The sequence below is a fragment of the Alligator mississippiensis genome, chromosome 3 (genome assembly GCF_030867095.1).
Source record: "Alligator mississippiensis isolate rAllMis1 chromosome 3, rAllMis1, whole genome shotgun sequence".
Taxonomy (NCBI): domain Eukaryota; kingdom Metazoa; phylum Chordata; order Crocodylia; family Alligatoridae; genus Alligator; species Alligator mississippiensis.
Genome location: NC_081826.1, coordinates 259,096,236 through 259,117,203, shown reverse-complemented (window position 1 = coordinate 259,117,203; position 20,968 = coordinate 259,096,236).

Genomic DNA, 20,968 nt, shown 5'->3' with positions numbered 1-20,968 from the left:
GGGGGAGAGGTGGATGTATTCCACAGGAGGTGGTGTCAGTTGGCAGGGATTCTTTGCAGAAACAACAAAAAACATTTGCCAACAAACAAATAGAGATTGTGTGCAATCAGCAGAGCAAATGTGGGCAGGGTGGGGGAAGAGGAGCAGACACAAAAGAAAAAGAAAAAACACAGAAATAAAGGCCTTTGCTCCCTTCTGAGAACTAAGGGAAACATGGGTTGAGCCTAGTGGAGCAAAGAAGCAGAGAGAAGCATAGGAGGTTCACCCTTATGCTTATTGTCAACACATAGGATGAACAGGCAGAATCATACCACAAGACTGGGACAGTGAGGAAGCTGCAAATCAGACCCAAGCAGGTTGACCATATAAAACTCAAGCCACCTGCTAACTCAAGCCTTTAAGCTGCAAGAGAGTGTGCTTTGGTTGAACTTGCAGCTTTGGTGAGTAGGGGAAAAAATATAGGGGCATGGGCACTCAATCTACTGCAGGCCTTGCTGCTAGGCCCTGCTGTGGCCACAAAGACTGCCATAGTACCTCACAGTTGTTTAATGAACTTATTCTCACAACACTCCTGTGAATTGGGAAGTGTAATGACTTCATTTTACAGATGATTAGCTGAGGCTCAGGGAGACTAAGGAACCTGACCAAGCTTGCTCTGGAAGTCTCTGGAAGAACTGTTTCAAAGCCATATCTCCTAAGCCTTAGGCTCCAGCCACTTATAGATTCATAGATTGTAAGGCCAGAAGGGACCTTGGAAGATTGTTGGGTCCAGCCCCCTGCACCAAGCAGGAAAGACAACTGGGGGTTAGGTGACCCCAGCGAGGTGACTGTCTAGTCTCCTCTTGAAGATTTCCAGGGTAGGTGATTGCACCACCTCTGGAGGGAGCTTATTTCACACTCAGGACATCCTATTTGTAAAGTAATTTTTCCTAATGTTGAGCCTGAAACATTCTTCCAGGAGTTTGTGACCATTACTCTTAGTTTTCCCCAAGGGTGCCATAGTGAACAGTTGTTCACCAAGCCCTAGATGAATGCTTCTGGTGTAGCGGTAAGCTGCTACCAAGTCCCCTGTCAGCCTTCTCTTTTTCAGGCTGAAGGGTCCCAGGTCCCTCAGCCTTTCCTCGTATGGCTTGCCGTGCAAGTCTCTGATCATATGGGTAGGCCTTCTCCGGACTCTCTCAAGCTTTGCCATGTCCTTGTTAAAGTGCGGAGCCAAGAACTGGATGCAATACTCCAGCTGCGGTCTTACCAATGCCGAGCAGAGCTGAGTAGAGCAGGAGAATCCCTTCTTTGCAATGGTTTTGCTGGGTTTGCTGGAGATGCATCAATTGATGCATGCCAGGGTATTGTTGGCCCTGCTGGCTACAGCATCGCACTGCCGGCTCATGTTCATACAGTGGTCAATTATTACCGCAAAGTCTGTGGTGGCAAAAGATGGGGGATCTTCAGTCCTGCTGCCTGATGAGAGGCAGCAGTTGCACAAGCACCCATGTCATGAGTTTTGCCTGTCAGCAGCTAGGGGTGCAGGGCCGCAGAACCCAGAAGTCCTGCACCTATCTCCTTGACAGCTGGCAGGCTTCATGGCCTCAGCAGGGGCTAGCATGCCTGCAGTTTTGACCCCGCTGTGGCTTAATACATACACGTGACATGAGTTTATCTTTCAAGACTTTGGGGTGCAGTTTCCCTGAACCCCCTACACCTACCTCCTTGAAATGTAGCGGGCTTCGTTGCCTCAGCAGGGGCTAGCATGCCTGCAGTTCTGACCTTGCTGTGGCTTAACACATACACGTGACACAAGTTTTGCTTTCAAGACTTTGGGGTGCCATTTCACACAGCCCTGATAGATCTATACATATATTATACATACATGCATATTACTGTATATAATATGATATTATATTGTATATGTATATGTGTGTATATATGTGTGTGTGTGCATGTGTGTATATATATATATATATATATATATATATATATGCACATATTTACATACATTACAGTATGTACAAAGGACTCTGTTGAAATTTTTCACCCTTTCTTATATTAAACCTAAGTTTCAGACTTTAGATAAATTCCTGATGTATTTAAAAAAGGCTCAAGAGATATAGATATGTATATATGTATGTGTGTGTGTGCACATGTGCATATAATATATATAAACGATCATATGATTTATGCCAAATTGTACTAAAGTTTTATAGACTGCCATTTAAGAGTACAGAATCTGAACTATTTCTGAGGCAAAGAAGGTCTTTTTTTTTCCCTATTCATTTTCCTGGGCATTGCTATTATTTTATAGCTCTTATGGCATTTTTAAGGGTAATCAAAACAGCCAAAAGCTATTTACTACTAATTGTTTCTGCACCTGTCACTCCTATGTGTCTAGCATGCACAGGTACAGACCAACACTCCCAACTGGCGGAGGTAAAGAATGCTCCACATTAGCTACCTTTTGTGCTGCAGAAGATATAGGCTGAAGAAGGTGCTTGTCATGCAAACTTTATAAACAATTCCTGTGATGTATGGAGCTGGCAGGAATGAAAGGCATATGCCATTAGACATTCTTAATTTCAATGAAGGGAAGTCTGAAGCATCTACTTGCTGTCTTGCCAGATGTTAACATGATTTCCATCTCTGTCTCCCACTGTTTCTTTTTAGGGGCAACAGCAAGGCAGCAAGGGCAGTGTGTGTGTGGCAGGGGTAAAGTCGGGGTAGAAACAGACAGAGAGAAAGACAAAGGGTAACTGGATAAAATGAGGCACTGGAAGATAAGATTTGTAGATATAGGAAGATTTAGATTTAGGAAGTTGAGACCTATCCTGGCATCCTGGTGAAATCTAGCTATGACTGGGACTACACAAACACATTACAGCTGGGCATACACTCTATATAGCATCTCTGTTTTTTATGCATTCCAATTTGCTTCAAGGGTATACAGGACTTGAAGAGGCCTCCCAGGCCATTGATTGTATCTCCCTGTCCAGTCCATTGGCAATGATTTTATCCTAAGGCTCCTAAATCACTCCAACCCCTTTTGCACCACAACCACAAAAAACATGGTTACAGATTAATGAATAACTGTGCAGAAAGGACACAAGACACACTGTTTTTCTTTCCATTTTCAATGTTTTTCATTGTTGATGCTTGTGGAATAAAATCATAGGAAAGTAGGGCTGGAAGGGACCTCACAATGTCTTCAAGTCCAGCCCCCTGCTCAAGGCAGGGTCAAACCAAGTAAACCAGGGGTAGGCAACCTCCAGCATGCATGCCAGAGCGTGGCATGTGAAGGCATTTTGCTTGGCATGCATGCCTCAGGGAAGGGACCACAGCTACACTGCCACAACAAGGATCTGGCCCCTCACAGCTCCCTCACCGTCCACTTCTAGCATGCCAACATCTTATAACTTGAGGTTGTGGGCATTTTTGGCACTCTACCCAAAACCACTGTGTATCCGGACAAGGTACCAGCCCTGGGCCCTGTTATGGTCTGGAGTACTTCTCTGGGACCAGAAACAAAGGGGACTCACAGGGGAGCACCAGAACAATTGAATGGTGGAGAGGGATGAGCCAACATTGTCTGGGGTGAACTTGGTGGCCCATGTGTCCAGCACAGGGTGAAACGGGCATGTGGAATCCTGGAGCCGGCTCCCATTGGCTGAGGGAGGCAAGGCCAGAAGATAAAGTTTGACCAGCTGGAAGGATATTTCCCTGGAGAGAGGAAGCATGAGAAAGCAAGAGCTTGTGCGTGCTGTGCAGAGGCACAGAACTACTGAAAACAACAGAGTCAATAAGCTGGAGGCAGACCCAGAGCTGGGAAAGGAGAGAGTAAATGCCTCTACAGGTCAAGTAGTGTGGGGATCCACAGCAGGGCAAAGAAGCTACCAACACCAGTGAGTCAAATCAGACTTAATCAATTTAGTGAAATGTAGAAAAATGAATTATGGTGAGGGTTGAGCAGCTGGTTCATGGTCCAGCCAACTCAGGTATGAAATGTATAGGAATGAATTAATTAGTGGGTCAATGGATGTATTAACTAAGCAATGATCAAGTTGAAGCAACATAAGAAGATGGTTTGACAGGGTATGGGGAAATTCACTAGTCGGGAAAAATATAAATAATGATGCTGCATCTGATACAGGATAGATTGTAAATACAGGTTAATTAATGTACAATGCTTGCCAACTAATAGATACTATGTGTGGTAGTGGATGGACTTTAAAAATGAATTGATTAATGTACAGTACTTACTAACTAATAGATGCTACATCTGATAGTAGATGTATTGTAAATTGGAATTAACTAATGTATAATGTTTAGTGGCTGATAGATCGGGAATAAGGCCAGAGTTGAGTACGGATGAACTCGTTAATTGATTAGTGAGGGAAAACAATTCAATTGAAACTTCTAAAGGAAAATAAGGGCTGATTAGGGAAGGATCCAGTAGCAGCAAACTCCCTGGGTAATGAAGTAAAGACTTAATGGGTGTTGTGAACCCGTAAAGAATGGGTCAATAGTAGTCACTTCTTGTGAACCAGAGACTAGAATAACTAGCTAACAACCAGTCATGATCACACTCAGTATAAGGGCAAGGTCAAAGGAGAACGTGGGCCAATACCTGCATAGGTGTAGTAAGGGCAGGGTGTAGGGGAGGTAGGCCCCTGTAAAGAAAACCCATACTTCTATCCTGGACACTAAGGATAACTGGAAGATCTCACCTCCCTTTTTTTCTTGTTCTTTGCATTTTTTCAAACACTAAGGTAAGGCAGATGAGCATTTAGGGAGACAACCTAAAGTGAAGGAGAATAGTGGTTGCTCCAGTCACCAGCAACTTTGTACAGCTTATACTTTGCCAACCTGTGGACTAAACCATTCTAGCCAAGCATCTTGAAAACTCTGAAGGATGGAGATTCCACAATTTCTCTAGGTAGCCTGTTCCTCCTAACCTCCAAACTAAATTTCCTCTGCTGTAGCTTGAGGCCATTGCTCCTAGTCCTGTCCTCTACAGCAACAGAGAAAGGTCTATCTCCATCCTCTGTATAACCACCCTTCAGGTAGATGAAGACCATTATCAGTCTTCTCTTCTCCAGACTGAATGACCCTAGGTCTTTCAGCCTTTCCTCATTAGTTTTGCTTCCCCAGCCCCTCATCATGTTTGTAGCTCTGCCTTGAACCTTTCCAGTTTGTCGACATCCTTTTTTGAAGTGTGGAGCCTAAAACTGGACACGGTACTCCTATTGGCACTCCAAGTGATACTCCTTTTGGCCTTTTTATTTTTTATTTTTTGTAATAAAACCACACTGTTGGCTCATACTTAGCTTATAGTCTACTATAATTGCCAGGTTCTTCTCTGCAGTACTACAGCCAACAATCACTCTTCACTCTGTATTTAAGATTTTATGTTTACATTTTACCAGTTTATCTAGGTCGTTCTGGATCTGAGCTCTGCCCCACAAAGAGTCTGCAATAGTACCTAACTTGGTATCATCTGCACATTTACTAAGCATGCACTCAATCCCAACATCCAAATAATTAATGAAGATATTGAAAAATATTCTACCTAAGACAGACCCCTGGGGAACCCACTTTATACCTCCTCCCAACTAGACATTGAGACACTGATTGTTACTTTTTGAGCACAATGATCCAACCAATGAATTTTAAGAAAGATTTTAAGAAAAGGGTTTAAAAAAGAATTATGATAAATCACTGGGATTGTCTTTATGAGCCACCAGTGGCCCATGGGCCATATGTTATATACCCAGAACCAGGAGCAAACCATTCCACAACACAGAGATGCATTTTCAGGGCATTTACCTACAATGCCAATGCCAGACATGACTAAATTTAGAGGAAGACTTATATGAGTCAACAGCACTTCAGTCTTTTTTCTCAGCTCTTTTGATATGTTAAATGATGATTTTTGCCAAAACACATTAGCATCCTCCATACCACATATCTGTAGACTGATGGATTTGGATATACAAAGGGATATCTAATAGCTAGTTACTGTCAGACAATTTTATCATTTCATATCTGTTGAGTATGTATTTTGGACACTACATAGCTTATATCGATGCACATAGTCTGAGTCTGACAGTCATATGCTGTAGCTATGTATATATTTGATGTTCTATTGCTGAAACAATGAGCTGGTGATATAGCTTGTAGCCATGGTAATCCATAGTGATTTAGCTAATAACAAAATGACTCTAGAAGGGAACATACAAAAAACTAGAATTCTTGGTTCCAAAATGATACCTTTTATTAGACCAACTGGGAAATCACAAGAAAATGTCCTTTTCTGCAAGCTTTTGGGATCAAAGTCCCTTTGTCAGGCTCTGGGAAAAGCATAGAAGGTACAAGATGGTAAAAAGTCCCCATCGGTAGGAAATAAACATCATTGTTACACAGAAAGAGCTGTACTGAGTAGCTCTTTGATGTGTCGATCAGGTAGAATTCCTTCCCTGGAGGTGTCAGATGGCAGGCAAGGAGGTAAAAAAAATATTTCTTGTTGTTCTGCAATGAAGTTTAAAATCCAAAATTGGCTAAAATTCGGTATCTTCCATGTTTCAGTGTTTCTAGAAGGGAAAGAATACATAGGTAGTACTATTTAACCTATCTGCTGTAGCACGCCATGGCTTGGGTAACATTCAGGTTATATTCAACTGCTAGCTGTTGATCCCCTATTTATGAAAATTATGTGACATATAAAGTAGTGGAGGATAGGTGAATACATTCATTATTCTGAAAGGAATGCTACAGACTTAGCACTATAAATAGAACCTCTGGTACTATACCTAAAGAGAAAAACAATTTTTAGGGATTGTGGATGTCCAAAGAAATATGCTAAACCCTACAGTTAATAACAGTTCTGAGCAAGACTGTTGAAGTCGTTGAGTCCTAGAGATGGAACCATCAGTAGGCTTTTACCCATATAACTTTCTAAAATGCTGTGTTTTCTCTCATGAAGAGATCAAATCAAAGAAGACCTCAGAACCATGTTATGCCTGCGAGGCTTTTTATTCATTGAAATGTTTGATATCTAGATATGAATTGATGCCAATTCAAAGTGCTAATGATGTCAGCATTCCATTCTTCTCAGCACGTTAATCAAGGTCCACACTCTATCATGAAGATGTATTTGAATTAAAAGTCCAAACTGCTTAAGACTGTCTGCTACTCTGTGTCAGTGATCAAAACCTCATCAAATAAAATGGAGTGAATTTAGTGAATTTAATTTCATATGTATAATGTGCATTTAATCCTTTTTTGCACACCCCACTTTTACTTTCTAGAAAGATACAGAGAACAGTGACCATTCACTTGACTCTTTATGGCTGAGCCCTATAATGAACTTTGCACTCACCAACATCTTTCTTTAGATTTTGCCCCAAGACTTTCACAGAAATCCATCAGCTGGTAACGTGACTTCATATTCACCCATCTCAGTTGAAAGGAGCTCCCTGATAATAAGTGATCAACATTCATTAAGATGAACTTTCTCACTTGTAATCTCTGCCACAGGTAAAGTTTGAGGAATACCTCTGAATACACTTGCTTTTTAGTTATGATGGTGCATTGTATAGTCCTACTTCCACTTTGTACCAAAGGTGCCCTGGCACAGTTTGTATTCGGAGACCTGTTTCTTTTGGTAGAAAGTTGCCTTTGAGTGAGTCAATATTTCTCTGTTTTTCTCCATTTAGGCACTATCATTTGTAGATAGAGATACATCTACTGTAGATGCTGTAGGCCAAGTTTGGATGAAAAAAGAAAAAATATAACCTCTGACAGACAAGGATTACTTTGTCCAAAAGTCATAGTTGTATAGATTTTCCATTCCCCATAAGTACATGTTGTGTTAATATAGGACAGGCTTTTCTTTCTAATCTTATCATTACCTCCTCCAAGAAACGACCAGAAAAATAGGAACTGTCCTAGTTTAGGCTTAATATCCCTTTACTCATCTTGACCTCTGTGTCTTTCATAGTACCTGAATTATAAACAGTAAATTTTAGTTTCAATCTATTGTATGTGAAACCATTTCATAAAATCTTTATATGCAATATATTAAAGTCTGATTACCTTAATTTCCTATTTATTATTCCTTCCTTTGGTATCATAAGTCACTTTTACATGTACTCCAATGCGTTCTCATTAGAACTACTATTCTGATTAATTAGAACTACTGTACTGATTAATATACTATTCTAATCCGAATGCTCCAGCATGCTGCAGCATCTCCATGTTTCAAAATGGTGGTAGGGAGAATTTACCTAAAACTCACTGAATGAGCTTTAGTTAAAGCACCCCCAGCACCATTTTGAAATGCAGGATGCTGAATACACAAGATGTTGCAGGTGTTTTAATTAGAGTGGCTCCTGAAAGCTGCTGTAATTAAGACACCAAACCCACCCTCCCACCTCGAGCATATGTATGGGTGCCGATAGATACTGGATATTATGGTATTAGCTGTACGAATAAGTAGATGGCATAAGTGAAATAGTACCTGGCAGGGAAATATTTTCAAAAACTTCTGGCAAGTACAACTTTCTTCCTTTCATTTTGCCTAAAGCTAGCATGAAAAGCATGTTGCTTGGGTGCTAATACAGGACAGGGATCCAAGCTCACCCAAATGTAGGTCAGAAGTGGATCTTACAAATCTAAATCCAAAGCTGGATTTACACAGCACTAATTCAATAAACTAGCAAATGCTCTCGGGAGCTCAGACATCCTGTATTTGTTACTGTGTGTGAGTGCAGATTTAAACTCCAAGCCATGAAGTTGCTTTTCCACTCAGTTGTGCTACAATAATAGTCTTAACATTGCAAATATGTGGTACAGCATTGGTTTCCTTTATTCTTGTTTAATATCTAGGGTTGATTTTTTCAAAGCAGGAGGTTTTGGTGTTCTGAGATTTTTAGAAGCTTCAGGGTTGGTGCAGTTATGTAATGACCTACAACTGGGGAAGAGATGGTGTGAGAGACAGTTACAAAACAGAAGTAGCAGTCGCTAGGAAAGGTTAGATAACTAAGACATAAAATTTAGGGCTTGGACAAGTGATCTATTTGTACCAGTATAGCTTGCTTTGGGAATAGACTGATATATAGCTAGACATAGGGTGCATATAGATATAACATTTGTTATATGATTGGCCCCTTGAAATCACTCTAAAGCCAGGCCCAAACAGAAGAGCGTGGTTGCAAAGCCCTCTGATCACAAGACAAATTAACCCTCACTGTATGAGACTTCAAATGAAGCTGCTCCTGAGTGGAGCGATGCAATTAATTTCTGTCCACTTTGGCTGCTCTACCCCTCCCCCAGCGGGGCTGAGAAAACCCCAGAAGACCTCCTTCCCCTGCCTTCTCCCCCCTCCCATCCAGAGACAACAGCAGAGTGGAACCAGGGGAACAGGTAAAATAATAAACTTAGTGAGAGCAGCAACACAGTAGCACCAGCAGCATCTCAGGCAGCCAAAATGTCACAAAGCCTTTCTTTCCTCTCTTGCACGAGCTTCTTCTCCAGCAGCTGCCAGAGAACTCTCCCTGCCAGCCCCAGCCATGGGGTTTAGATGTGCCCAGGGCCCTGTGTCCTTCCAGTCAGGTGCTAGGGGTGTTGGTCTAAGGACATGGCATTGGCAGACAAGGTCCTTTCCTTTGGGCCAATCTAATTTGGTATCTTTTAGGAAACCAACTGAATAATTACAGAAATATATCTTAGCAAGCTTTTGGGTTGAAAAACTCTTTGTCAGGCTGACGAAGGACCTGCAGTTGGTGTGTGTGTGTGTGTGTGTGTGTGTGTGCGCGTGCGCACGCGCGCTGTTCCTGGATCAAAGGAATAGTAAAGAAGCCAGAGGTTGGCATGCAATGCAGGCAAGAAAGCCAGTCAGTGAAAATGGAAATGGAGGCATTGGGGGTGAGGGACAGGCTGGGGTTGGTTGCGGGGCAGGGGAGGGGGATGTAGCAGCACAGGTAAAAGTGGAGAGGTACCTGGGGAATCAGATGTCCAGCAGGTTGTAGTGTGTCAGAATTCCAATGTCTATATTGAGTTCATGACTTTGTGTACCTAGGAGGTTGATGAAGTACAGTTCATAGGCTTGTCTGTGAAAAGTGGTTTGTACTCAAACAAGCACTGAACCTCACTAACCTCATCACCAGAAGCCAACTTCCTACAGCCCAAAACACACTGAATGGATCCAGGCCATGCCATGAGAAGACCCGCAAAACCTGCCAACAATATCTCCAGTATAGAGATATCTTCACAATACAATACATACCTCCATCAGGGCACCAAATGTCCTGGTGGAAAATACATGGAGACACCAAGCAACAACTGTGCACCAGAATGAGCGCGCACCGAAAAGCTATCAAAGACAACAACAGAACAGCACCTGTCTCCAATCTCTCAGGCCTGATCCTAAAAGGGAATTTACAAGCCACTTTTCATGGACGAGCCTATGAACTGCACTTCATCAACTTCCTAGGTATAGAAACTCATGGACTCAATATAGACATTGGAATTCTGACACACTACAACCTGTCGGACATCTGACTCCCCAGGTACCTCTCCACTTTTACCTGTGCTGCTACATCCCCCTCCCCCCCCAAACAACCCCAGCCTGTCCTTTACCCCCTGACACCTCCATTTCCATTTTCACTGATTGGCTTTCTTGCCTGCATTGCATGCCAGCCTCTGGCTTCTTTACTATTCCTTCGATCCAAGAACAGCACACACACACACCCCAACTGCAGGTGCTTCCTCAGCATGAAAAAGGATTTTTCAGCCCAGAAGCTGGCATCCCAGGGAACTAAGCTGAGCTCACCTAAAGCCTCACAACTCCTAAAGCCTCACAACTGTAACCAGCAAGCCTCAGGCCTGTCAAAGACATGATGGGCTTGGGCTTTCCTAAGCCAGGACTGTGTGTGTGCGTGTGGTATCTGGAGGTTATGGTGCCTCCTACCTGCCTTTCACCAGGGGGATTCTCAGTCCTGGCATTTCCTGGAGCCACTGCACTGCCAGCAGTTCCACCAGGCATCCCCAACCCTGGCAGAGTGCAGTTTTAGTGGGCATGCCCATGACCGGGGGCCTCCTCCTTTCCCATAGCCCCAGCCCATACATCCAATTTCATCCTGGCATGGAAGCTCAGCAGGGACATGTTCTTCCCCTGCTGGCTGGTGATGCAGTGAGTGCTGCCTCCAGCTGAGATCAGGGCATTAAATGGCTTTTAAAAAATGAAAAAGGAAATAGGTGCAGATGGAGTGAGGAGGGTGACATTCACTCTGTCTGCAGGTAGAGCTTGGGGAACCCCAGTAGTGGGAGGTTCGCCTTTAGGAACACCAACTGCTCCACCAAACCAGAATCCAAGCAGGTGTGGTGGGGTGTCACTACATCCCCAGCAATTCTGAACACCCTCTCGCTTGGAAAACTGGTCAGTGGACAGGACAGGTGTTCCCAGGCAACCATGGCCAGATCCGGCCACATCTGGCTGTGACTTGCCCAGCAGGCCAAGGGGTCACACAGCAGTGGTTCCACATCCTTGGTGAGATAGGCAGCCACAAAGGCCTAAATGCTACCTGCCTGATGGTGGGGTCTGGTGCCTCTGGACCCCACCATGGAAGCCATGCCCTTGGCCCACACTGGTAGCACCTGTGGTGGAGGAGGAAACTGGCTGGTGGATGGCATGCTAGCATGGTACAGTGGATCCCCCTCTTCCATGTCCCCCTGCCTCTGCCATTCTGTCTCCCTGACTCTCTTCACCAGCACCTCCGTTCACTGATCCAGGATTTGGCTGCTGCATACATTATCCTTCACCCTCGGGTCACACATGGCAGCCAGCAGGTGAACCATAATGGCCCACAAGGGTTGAAGCCATTTCCTGATGCCCTCTTTCAGCCACCTCACCAGTGCCAGCATGTCTGGTGACAGCGGCTTGTCCCACCCAGGAACATTGATCCCCTGGAAGCTCTCCATTTGGCTCTGAAGTTCCCTCAGTACAGGGATCTCCTGGATAAGAAGGGCATTGCCAGTGCTGAGGGTCTTGTGGCCTCGTGGAAGGGCTTGAGGACCACCAAGATCTGGGAGATGGTATCCCGCTCAGCTCTGTTAAGAGGGCCGCTGATCCAAATCTCCCTGAGCAAGGCCATCTTAGAGAGGCCTTTTGTTGCTCCACCAGCCTCTCGAGCATCAAGTATGTGGAGTTCCATCGAGTCTCCACATCCTGCATGATTTTGTGCTGTGGGATTTCCAGCTCTGCTTGTTTGTCCCATAGCATCTTGCCCTCTTTGATGCGCCAGTGGAAGTAGCCTACCACCTTCCTGCATTTGGAAATGAGCTTGCTGGTGATGCTGTTGCTATCACTGGCAGCCTTGTCCCCCTCCAAGGTGTCCAACAATGAGGTGCAACTTGTGTGCCACACAGCAGATGACAATGAAGTTGGCATCACAGACTGCCTTGACCATATTGGCCCCATCGTTGGCGACCATGAACCCGTGGGTGAGCTTGCCCTGCCCAATGAGCCACCCCTGCACCAAGCAATTCATGGCCTCTATGATCTCTGTTGCCATGTGGGACTCATCCATCACCTCAGCTTGAAGAAGAGCCCACCAATGATGGCCTGACTGGTCACACCAGTGCCCTGTGAGAAAGAGGATCTCTACCCTGGCTATTCCAGATGTCTGAGGTGAAGTGTAAGGCCACCTGTGGACTTGCCTTGCACAGCTCTTCCCTCAAGTACTCCCTGCCTGCCTCATAGGAGGGCACCACCGTCCTGCTGAAGGTGGTGCATAAAGGCACTCAGTAGGATGGGGCCACAAGCACCATGAGCCACCTGAACCCTGGACGCTCAACTAAGGAGAAGGGCTGGCCATTGACAGCAAGCATCCCCCCAGTGCTCTGGGTGATCCCGCTCACCCTTGCAACACCCCCCGCTTTCTGTCCACCTTTCCCCCACTGTTCCAGAGTGGCCTGCCTCTGCTTTGGGGGGATGGGGGCTTTGAAGCAAGATGGGGATTTTCCCTTTGGGCACGCTCCCACTGGTGCCAGGCTGAGGAGGAGCAAGGGCAAGGGGGTGGTGCCTGTGGAGATGCATCAGCATCCCTGTGTTGCTCATGTGGTTTGTTCCCTTGCCCCAGCTGGTTTTGACTCAGCAGTACAGGCAAATAGCACATGTGGGATCATCTGCCAGCTCAAGATGATTCCAGACCACACTACCCGCTTGCGTCTGGGGTGTGGATGCATGTGTGGATGCTGCAATTTCCTCCTCCTCAGCAGGCAGAGGCACAGCAACAGGAAGAGTGGACTCAGCTGAGCCGCTTGCCTCCACAACCTCTACCTCAACCTCCTCTGAAATGCCTTCTGGGGAAGGAGAACTGGCTCTAGGGAAAACTTGAGGGGTATGGAGCACAAACTCAGCTGATTCCCCCTCCTTCCCCAGAATTTCCCTTGCTAGGGCACTCAGATCCAGATCCAGCTCTGGTTCTTCCTCTGGCACTGGAAGGTTCAGCATGGGAAGTGAAATGGAGGTGGAGGTTCAGCATGGGAAGTGAAATGGAGATTGTCATGCTAGTGCTGCTGCTGATGTTTCTTGTTGTCATGGTGGTGGTGGGAGGGGTTATGGCTGGTGCTCTTGGAGGCAATGCAGACTCAAGCACAGGCAGTGGCACTGGCACTGCTCCCTTTTCCTTGCTGGTTCTGGAAGCCTCATCCCTGCTAGTTGTAGGAAAGAGGCTGTCTCTCAGTTTGGGTGGGCGGGGGGGAACTTACACCTCTCCCTCTACCCCCTCTTCTGCCCCTCCCTGAAGGCTTGCCAGCTGCCTTTCCACCAGGTTTCATGGTGTATTTCATAGTGTCTTGTTTTTATAAAAATATATAAATGTATCTGCGTTCCTATATAAATTCTATAATGTATGTATATGCTGCAAGGTATAAATGTATAGAAATAAAATATAAATGTATCTCACTTCTTATATAAATTCTATAATGCGATATGTTGCAAGGTATAAATGTATCTCCCTTCCTATAGGCAGACAAGGTTCTTTGGGTGAATCTGGTATCTTTTATTAGACCAACTTAAATAGTTGGAAAACAATTTTTAAGCAAGCTTTTGGGTTCAAAAACCCTTTGTCAGGCTAAGGAAGTTTCAGCAGTTGGTGTGTGCTCTTCCTGGATAGAATGAAAAGTAAAGAAGCCAGAGGCTGGGCTGGTATGCATACAAGATAGGCAGTCAGTGAAGATGTAGATTGAGGAGTCAATGGGTGAGAGAGAGGCTGGGGGAGGGGGGGTGGGAAGAGAGAGAAGGGGGATGGAAGCGGAGAGATACCTGGGGAGTCAGATGTCAGGCAGGTTATAATGTGTCATAAATCCATGTCTATATTTAATCCATGATTTTTAGTATCCAGGAGGTTGATGAAGTGGAGTTCATAGGCTCGTCTCTGGGAAGTATTGTGTAAGTTTCCTTTGAGGATCAGGACCGAGAGATTGGAGAGCGTGGTTTTCTTGTGAGAAATGTGCCCCCACAGGTAACTGGGTATTTCTGTCTTTGATAGATTTCCTGTGTGCATTCATTCTGGTGCGCAGTTGCTGTTTGGTCTCTCCTACGTATTTTCCATCAGGGCATTTGGTGCATCGGATGAAATATATTACATTTCCGGAGGTGCAGCTGTAAGATCCGGGAATGCTGATGGCTCTGTTGCGGGGTGTAGTAACTGTGGGGGTGGTGGAGATGTGTTGGCAGGTTTTGCATTTCTTGTCATGCCATGATCTGGATCCATTTGGTATGTTCTGGGTCTGAGGAAGTTTGCTTCTGGCAATGAGGTTAGTGAGGTTTGGTGTTTGTTTGAAGGCTAGGATGAGTGGCTCTGGGAAGATCTCTTTAAGAATAGGGTCTTTTTCTAGTATGGGTTGCAACAGTTTGAGGATTTTCCATATGGGTTTGAAGGAGGGGTGATATGTCATAACCAGTGGTGTGCGATGTGTGGGGGGTTTTCTTCTGTACTGCAGCAGTTCTTCACATGGTATCCAGGTGGCTCTTCAAATGTGTGATCTCTCTCTCTGGAGGAGTGTCCTTGTTGAGTGAAAGCCTTTTTAAGATTGGTGAGGCGGCAATCCCGGGTGTTCTCTTGAGTGTAAATTCGGTGGGATCTGAGGGCTTGGCTGCATATCACAGCTTTTGTTGGTTATTAAAAGTGAAACATTCTATAATGTATGTAATATGCCACAAGGTATAAATGTATAGAAATAAAATATAAATGTATCTCCCTTCCTATATAAATTCTATAGTGTAATATCCAATATCATTATAAAATTGAAAAGAATAAATCAATGAATATAATAATAAAATAAAAGGATCTAGAAGAAAGCAAAAGGTATTGTGGAATCCCACTTGCTAGGCTAGCAAGTAGGAAATCATTGAAATCAATGGTAGTAGTAGCCTTCATTTTCTAATGCTCCTGAACTGCTGGAAGATAGCTCAGTAACTGTCAGACCCCAAGGCAGAAAGCAGGCCAGTTCAAACAATGCTGCCTTTTATGCTGTTTTTCCATCCCTCCTACAGAGCACTGGGATTGGAAGGGACCTCAGGGAAGGATCACAGTCACTGGCCAGCTACATAGTCAATATCAGAGCTGCCTTTCCCCTCTCTTCCCCTTCCCTCTCTTTCCTTTCTGTTTCCCTGAAGGCAAGCCCAGCTTGAGCTTTGAAACTTGAAATGTTTCGAAACTTTTGAAATGTTCCGGCTTCCTTTGTTTTGTTTTGAGGCTGTTTCAAAGCCCTTCATTTCATTTCAATTTCGCTGTTTCAAGCTGAAAATGAATTGAAACAGCATCAAAATGAAACAGCCAGAGATATTTCGCACAGCCCTCATGGGTAGCCATTACTGCCTACAGAAAAGACACTGTGAGTCAGGATTATTTTTTTTGTCTAAAGTTTCAGATCTTTCACTTCCTTTTTCAAATCTGTCTCACATCTGTCAACTCGGTAGTTCCAGACTTCAGGAGATGCGGGGCTTCATTAAATATTTGTATTAAGTTTAATCCTAATTGGAAATGGAAAGAACCAGAGATAAATATACAGAGACAAAGAGCTGGCAGCAGTGTTGAGAGTTGAAGGTTCAAAGTATGGTGGTTTCTTTGTTTACGTGCAGATTTTATCTTCCAATGGTATGAAAACAACATAGTTTTCAGCACATACCATCCATCTAGTCTCCTTCATTCAAATCTAATGGGCAGGATTGGCAGAAAGATTCATTGCTGTACATTACGGGGAGAAAGTCACAAAAAGTTAACGTGAAGCACTAGTTATTGCCATTAAAATATGCTCCCTCCTAAACAACAGTTGTCTCTGCCATTTATATGTTATCATCAAAGATTGTACTGGCTCACATCTTCCTTATCACAAAGGCTATCTCACCAAAGGACAGGGTAGTTTCAACTGCCATGTGGAAATCAGCTTCCAGCAAAACCTAAAAGCTAGAGCTGATAGACTTGTCCAATGCCTACAGTAGTAATTTTCAATCTATTTAGATTCATGGCATCCCTTAAAATGCCAGCTCAGCTGTGACTCATTTTTTAACTATGGAAAAATAATAGAGCAACTCTTATGCTGCAAAGACCTCAAAAGTCCACAAAAGGAAAGAATGTTTTTGATACTACAGAGTCCAATCTCAAATCTCTGGTTTTATCTTGTGAATCGGGTGTATGCATTTGCCTACCTAACAGTTCTAATGCTGAGTGGCACCCCGCACTGAAGGACTGAGAATCACTGACCTACAATGTGGTACGGGGCCACTCACTGCTTGAGGCAACAAGAATCATCAAATACTGCAGCACTATGTGACTCTTAGCCACATTATTGAATAACCATAGAAATCTCTTTCTTTTGATTGGGCAGATCAGAAAAGCATGCACTGTCAATAATGCCCTAACTCAGGGAACCGTGCTAGCCTCTTCACTGTTCAGTTGGCATTAATGATTAACCTGACAATTTCATGCATGTTCCTTTATGATGGCAAATTCATTCTTGTGGAACCTAGGAAAAACCTTACTACCATCAGTGACTCCTTCTCTACTGTCCATAAGAAAATGGTGGAATCTTTTCAGTACTAGAAGCTCCCCCCAGTACCTGGTAACAGGTCTCTCACCTAGGCATTGAAGTCACCAAGGAATCACTTACGGCATGGACAAATGAACTATTATGCCAGTTTAACAGGGGCGGTGGTACTTACTGCTTAGAAGTAAAGTAATTGCACCTGTTTAATTCAGGGGAAAGCTACCCTGGTTTAAGTTTCTCTTACCATGGGATAGAAGTGGACAGACAAGAGTCACGACTGATTTCGCTGCACTATGGTATGTCAGCCCTTTAAAGTAGTGAGATTGTGCATCTATTCCTTTTTAGTGTCACTTTTTGCAGTCAGTGGGCCCATCTACATGTGCAATTAGTGCACCCCAATAAACTCTGGCACACTTCATGCAAGGGTTTATTGCTCCCGGGTGCACCCATTTTCATGTGCACTCGAGACCATAGCACATTGAGCTGGGTAAGAGCAGCTCCAGCTGGCAAGGGACCCTGGAGTCAGCCTGCTAACCTGGGGCTGTTCTGATCCAGCTCAATGTACTGCGGAGGGTGCTGGCTGGGGCACAAGGGTGCTGCAGAGGGGCTGGCAGCACTACCTGGCAGGCAGCCCCCACAGCTGCCCCTCCCACAACACTGCCCATCCCCTGTGCAAAAAGAAAATAACTGTAATAAATAAATTAGATTCTGAAATGGAGTGCTGATTAATTCATAAAAGTTATGAAGCGGGGCCTGGAGTTCAAAAAAGGTTGAGAAGCTGGACTAAGAAAACAAGCCATATATAATGGATAAAGGAGAGGACAAAACATACATAAATACTATGTCCAGATAGACATTTGATTATTTTAATTTAAGTTTTGTGCTCAATAAATGTCAGGTATCTATTTTACTCCAGTCTTCATTTGCTAGCCAGTTTCTTGAAGGCACATATGAAAACTTCCATGTAGCTAATGATGAGGGAGGTGGTATTATTAAATTGTGTGTGAGAGCACCCTCAGGGAACAAAGAACAAGCTGTTGACTAAGATCCTCTCTAAAAGAAATAAATTAATGCAGCCATTTAAAGGCAACTGGTCATCTCAAGGCAACTGCTGTTTATACAAATGATGCAAATTCAGACCCTTAAGTGGGAATTCAAGGATGACTTTGAACTTATGACTCTAAAATAAGAGGGAAGTACACTCTGACAAGAGTCCTATAAAATAAATGCTCCAATAAGCATGTGCATGGTTTGAGTTTAAAACCAGAGCAGATTTACAATAACAGATCAGCCAGTAGGCAAATCATTTGGCAATACTATCTCATCAGTAAGCATGTTAATTGAATGCAGAGTAGAAGAGTATGGGTGGGCCTTTTCCCTCTTTTATCTGAAGCATGATGGTCATAGTGGCTCTAGATTTTCCTATTGCCAAAGTAAGTGCTTTCAAACAAAAACAACCACCCAACTGATTGTTCAGGGTTTCATCTGAGTGTAAGTAATATCTTTGTAATCAATCTGTTTACTTCTGGGCAGAAGTTTGGTGGTATGCTGCTAAAAGTCATTCCAGTACACTACTACATAACCACTCCCTGCACACAGTATAACATATGCATCATTCCCTGCCCCCCAATCAGTGAGGAATCAAGTGATCATTGTAGAACTAGAACAAACATGGTTAAGTAAAGCACATGTTACCATGTGCTCCCAAAATAAACTTGCTTACATAATGTGGAAAAATCACCCAATCTTTCCCCTAGGTTCTTTTGGCAGAAAAGCTCAGGGTAAATGTTTGGTTTGTGCAGATAAAAGGCTTGATTTACTCTGTTCCTGATAATGCATAATTGTTTAATTACAAGTATATACTTCAAATCCATTGGGAAGTTTGCAGTGTCAACTACTGCTGAGCAAGGAAGAGTTTCCAAGAGAAGTTTGGTTCATCTGTTTTTGTAACTGGAATGAAAAGAACTGCAACTAAAAAGCTGAATATTTGGCAAATGATAAAGTTACTTCATAGAGATAAGCCTAAACAATGCTGGAATGACATGCAAAGAGAAAGATAGATAAGGTTGAAATGAATTCTCTCTCAACCAATTCATTAGCTGTGGCAGCCTCTGTGGAGAGACTCCACTGCTACTCCCTTTTTTTTAATGAGGGAACCTGTCGTCTTCATGGTCTGATGATGTGGGCCAGGGCCAAAATTATTAGGATTTTGGCATACTTTCCTTCCCAACCCTAAAAATGTGTGTTCAGAATTGACTTATTGTGGGACTGGAGAACATGTCATCCCACCAGTCAGGGAATCATCCTTAGCCAAACACTGTGGGTTTGGACTTCTAAAAAGTACTTACATGTATAGCAGGGAGCTGTCTATTCAGCCAGTAGTAGGGAGATGATCATTGCACTAAGAACTCCACAAACTGGTTTTCCTCTCTGGTTTTAACCAGATTCTGCTGCAATACCATCCTCTATCTTGTTCCAGCTGCCTCATGCCTTCTGACTACAATTTTAGTAGAACCTTTCTTGCTGAGCAGGTAGTGGAAGCAGAGCATTTGTCCTGGTATGTATTATGAGAAAATAACTTCAAAGTAGCATTCATAAACATGGGATTCTAGAAGACTTTGCCCTCAGAGTTAAGGAATTATCCTGGGAATTTGGCCTCTTCTCCAACAACTACCTAGGGCTCCCAGGAAGTCTTCTGAAACCCTTCAGCACATACTGTATCTGGAAGCCAGGTCAAGAATTGTATGATCCTATCTGGCAGAAAGAACAGCTTCCTCTGTGTAATACAACACTAGCAATATTGAACGGAACACTTGCATATGATTTACTTATTCAATAGATAGTGCAAGAACCCCATGAGTCCTTTGTTCATTTACTATTTGATATCTAAAATTCTATTTATTGTGGTTTATTTTTACTAGTTACAAATATCATGTTATAGTTTCTAATACTTTATTGCTAGAAAATCATTCATGATCAATAACAGAGGTTGAAGAAATATACACATAGTGCAAAACTGTAAGAGATGGGCAACAAAACCAGCAAGGTTAATATGAAAACATTACATCTTAGTGCACACATGAAACAGGTCTGTTCTCAGATGTACACAATGGTATAAAGGAAGGAACAGAATCCTACTCTGTAGCTATATACAGTAGATTCCCAAACTGGTAGATGAGTTATAGTTATGTTTTGGTTAAGTCCTGCTATTCCTCAACCATCTGAAAGTCAACAATAATTTTTTTTTTCCTTGCCATATAAAATCTAGGTTACTACTCTGCTCTGCACCCACACCATGGGAGCAGTTATATACTGGAGGCCAATACAACATTGTCTGCTCACACAACAACTGTTGAAATGAAGACCTTTTCCTACAGCTAAGAGAAATACATTCATTTTCATCAATCGTTACTAAAGGAGTCAGTGAGCTAAAGGTGGGAATATATATAAATCACTGGATTCTTAAACAGAAGAAAGAAAGTCAAAGAAAGATTTACAAGCTCATTTTGGGTGCATCTACATGAGATGCTGTACTGTGCAGTAATGTATAATGTGCACGTCTACCTGTATACATGCTTACTGCTCAGTAAAAATTGCTACTTGCAAGTAAATTTGCTACTTGCAAATGCAAGTAGCAAATTTATTCATTAGTAGTTCATTAGTAGTTACTGAACTGAACTGAACTGAACTGGAGCAAATTTGCTCCAGGTCAGCCACAACACCAGGAGGCCAGCTGCACGGAGAGCCAGTGTGGGAACCCCAGTGGCCTTGTTGCCGACACCACACCCCACCTCCTGAGGCTGCAACTGGTCGCAGAAAACCAGTGACCTCGTGGTGCTGTGGGGTGAGATGGAGGTGCAGCAGCAGTTCATTCAGGGCAGGCACTCCAATGCCCATGTCTCTGAGGGGCTGTCAGGCCAGACGTGGG